The following is a 4,424-nucleotide window of genomic DNA, read 5'->3' on the forward strand; positions in this document are numbered from 1 at the left end:
GCCTGGGAGGATTCGTGGTACCTCTTCCGTGGCGATTTATTTTGTATTTTATCCCTCTCGTGGTACCTCTTTCTGGGGGATTCACTTTGTATTTTATCCTTTTCATAGTACCTCATCCGTAGCGATTTATTTTGCTTTTTACCCTTTCGTTGTTCCTCTAATGTGGCGATTTATTTTGCATTTTATTCCTTTCGTATTGCCTCTTCTGTGGTAATTTGTTTGTGTTTTACCCCTTTCTTAGTGCCTCTTCCGTGGGGATTTATTTTGCATTTTACCCCGTACTCCTTTCATTCTTGTGGATGTATTCACTTAGTTTTACCATTTTACATTGAAGTTGTATAGGAAGTATGGATAACGAAAGGCTGATTGGCCCACAAATAGGTTCTCCAATTAATAAAAAAAAAAATATTGCAACAGTAGTAGTAGTTGTTGTTGTAGCCCTAGGTTTATCTGAAGTGTGAACCCAGTGGACTGCAGGCTGATGTTCCACCTCTCCTCAGCTGCAGTCCACCATCGTCCTTTCAGGGGATGGGGAGAGAAGTGAGGGACGTTTGTAAGAGTATAACCAGGCAGCTAAGCCACCCGGTCAAGTCAGTGCCACCACGAGAAGGCCCCAGCACCCCCGACATTGAAGAAAGGAATACTGAAAGATATACCAACCGAGGAAGATCGCAGAAGAAAATCTAGTACAAAATCCTGAAAGATATAGCTACCACATAGGAAGATCTGCCACCAAAACTCCCAAGGTAACTAGCTCTTACGGTCCAGCTAACCGACTCAAAACACCGGAAAACATTGATCATTGACACCACCCAAAACTCTCTATGATTCTATGGTGGAGTGATGCTGCTGTACACGGGAGAAAGTGTTCTGTACATCTGCAAACTTATGGCCAAACTGTCCGACGCTCTGAAAGTCCTTAGTCGGTGATTAAACATTCCTGTGCACCTCCCGTTGAGCATAAACACAGCTGAACATGCACGTAAACATTCCAGACGCGTAGCCAGACTCTCTGACGATCTGAACGTCCTAAGTTGGTGAGTAAATAATTTTTTTCAACTCTCATTGATTATAAACACAGCTAAATATTTACTCATATTGAACATCAACATTGGTTTCTTATGTTTGCCTTGGAGTGCACAGCGGGTTACAGGATGCTTCGACACATTCCTCTCTAACATCAAAAGAAGCGATTTCTTTTATTCTTGTTCCTGTCTTCACAATCGTCTAGGTATCCTCTCATTTTCCCTTTTCTCCCCACATTTCCCTCATTTTCCCTTTTCTCCCCAGACATCTTTTATTTCCATTTTCTCCTCACATATCCCTCATTTTCCATTTTCTCCCCATATATCTCACATTTTTCATTTCCTCTCTATATTTCTCTCATTTTCCATTTTGTCTCCAAGCATTTCTCATCTCCCATTTTATCCCCACATAATCTCTTATTTTGCCATTTTCTGTTCTCATATAATATTCTTACACCAAAATCCGTCACATTTATTAACAATTTTCGTTTTCCATTTTTCATCATTTCATTCCCTTTTGACGTAAAAATTGATGATAACAGTTTTTCCATGTCGCTTCCATTCATTTTTCTTTCTTTTTTTTCGGTACATTACTTTTCAACATTACAGTTCATTACCCTATCGTAACTCAGTCATTTGGAGTACATCATTACATCAGATTTTGGTTTTGCATTCAACCTAGCCGCCTTTTCTTGCTTTATAGATAGATAGATAGATAGATAGATAGACAGATATTCTGTAATATCTCAGATGCCTTTATTAAACATTTCTGCATATTCTGCTTTTATTTTCTCTGACATTTTCTTTTTTCCGGTGCCCATCAAGTAACAGAAATTATTACATGTTTACACATCCCAAGGCAATTTCTACTCGTATTTCTTTATAACACGGAAAAGAACTTTTCAGTAAAATGTACGTCAACATACAGTGATTAATATTCCTCTCTGTGTGTGTCATGAGATCTTTTTCACGCTGACATTTCCTCTCTCATTCAGTTCTGGGAAAGAGACGATGATGATGATAATGATCATGATAATGATGATAAGGATGATGATGATGATGGATATTGTTAGTATTATATTTTCTCGGAAACTATTTATTTTTTTCCCTCACAGCTGACAAGAGCAATTTAGGTTGATAAACTGGGTAGGTTTGGTTAGACAGGTTAGGTTAGGTCACGATAGGCTGTCTAAATAAGTTACAGTGGGTCAAGATAGGTTAGGGAAGTAGGTAGATTACAGTAGATTACAGTAGTTAGTTTACAGCAGGTTAAGGTAGGTTAGATTATGGTATGCTAAGTTAGGTGTGGTTAAATTACTTCCTTAAATTTGGTTGGGAAATGTTGGGTTAGATTAAACTGTGCTAAGTTAATTTAGGTGGGTGAACTCTGGCTAATCCTGTCCAGTATAAAAGCTCCATCAAAGCTTCTTTTATCCGTCCGGTGGTGGCAAAAATAAAGAAATATATAAATAGCTAAAATAGAGAGATGGATAAATTAATAACATCATCGTACTGAGAAGGCTATTTTTTTTTTTTTTAATTAAGGAAAAAGATAAGTTTTAAAAAGGTGTTTTCGCGATATTTTTTGAGTCTCTCACGCAGGTCAAATGAAACGTGATTTTTCCTTGGAGGCTTTTCAGGTTTTTAATTAAGATTCCTTCATGTATGTGAGAAAGAACTCGTTTGAAGAAGATGATGCGAAGGAGGAGGAGAAGGAGAATGAAGAAACGGGGAGGAGGAGGAGGAGGAAGACGAGGACGGAGGAGGAAGAGGAGGAGGAGGATAATTTTTAAAATGATGATTATGATGATGATGATGATGATGTGGAGGAGGAGGAGGAGGAGATGGAGGAAAAGGGTAACTTATAAAGAGATAATGATTATAATTATTATGATTATTATTATGATGATGATAATGATGACGATGATGATGATGATGATGATGATGAGAATGAGGAGGAGGAGGAGAAGAAGAAGAAGAAGAAGAAGACGGAAGAAATAAAAAAAGGAGGAGGAAGAGGAGACGAAAGATAAAGATGCCGGAAACAAGACAAAAAAACAAGAAGTAAAAGACCCGAAAATGGCAAATCAAGACCAAGAAAACGAAAAGGAAAAAACTGGAGTGATGCAAAACGAAATGACCTAAGATTTTCAGGGGCACCTTTGCCAGGCCAGCGACGCACAAAATTAGGCTACTTGGCTCTCTCTCTCTCTCTCTCTCTCTCTCTCTCTCTCTCTCTCTCTCTCTCTCTCTCTCTCTCTCTCTCTCTCTCTCTCTCTCTCTCTCTCTCTCTCTCTCTCTCATACCACGACGGGGGTGGGGAGTGAAGGAGAGGTGGTTGCAAATCACACACATATCTCTCTCTCTCTATCCCAGTAAAAAAAAAAAAAAAAAAGTTTGTGAAAGAAAAATGAAGAAAAAAAATAGGGCGTTGAGTGGCAGATTCTTTCTTTCTTTCTTTCTCTCTTTCTTTCTTTCTTTATTGATTTATTTTATTTTTTGTACCTGGTGGTCTCACGGTAATACACACCTGTCCAACTAATGATTCCACCTTGTACACCTGGGTTCGAAATTCCAAGAGGTGACTGGATTTTTTATTTATTTTTATTTATTCATTTTTGCGACCTGGATTTTTATTTTTGTATTTATTTTATTTATTTATTATTTCATTTTATTTACTTGCTTATTTATTCATTTATTTTTGCCACCCTGATTTTTATTTATGTATTTGTTTGTACTTATTATTTATTTATTTATTTATTTTTGCATCGGGATTTTTATTTACGTATTTGTTTTTACCTCTTTTAATTTATTTACTTATTTATTTATTCTTTTATTTCTTTATTTTTGCCACCCGGATTTTTATTTACGTTTTAATATTTACTTATTTTTATTTATTCTTATTTATTTATTTATCTATTTATTTTTGCCACCTGGAGCGGTCTTGCACCTGAAATTCTTAAGAGTGTGGACCAGGCTCAGGTGGGGCTTCAAGATGACTTTTAAAAACCATAACAAAAAAAATTAATGTATATTGCGAAAACCGGCATTGTTGAGATTATTTTTTATGTGGTTAATAAGTTTGATTGATACGTGGAAAGAATATGAGACACAAAGTACTATACTCTTGTCACCTTAACTTGGCCCAGATTTTCGTCCTTTTGCTGCTTAGTTCATGTACACCTCAGTGGCAGGAAAAGATAACACTGTGACTCTGCATCCTTTCCATAGCACTTCTTCGTGACTAGCATCATATTCAAGTGTTAATCTATTGTTACAACTCAGTAGAGAGGTGGACAGATGGCAGTTTTAGGCCAGAGAAAGATAATACCACAGTTCTACATCCTTTCCATGGCGCTTCTTCGTGACTACTATCATATTCAAGTGTTAATTCGTTGT

This window comes from Coenobita brevimanus, chromosome 54 (genome assembly GCF_032717465.1).
Source record: "Coenobita brevimanus isolate Jiangsu-jjx chromosome 54, ASM3271746v2, whole genome shotgun sequence".
Taxonomy (NCBI): domain Eukaryota; kingdom Metazoa; phylum Arthropoda; class Malacostraca; order Decapoda; family Coenobitidae; genus Coenobita; species Coenobita brevimanus.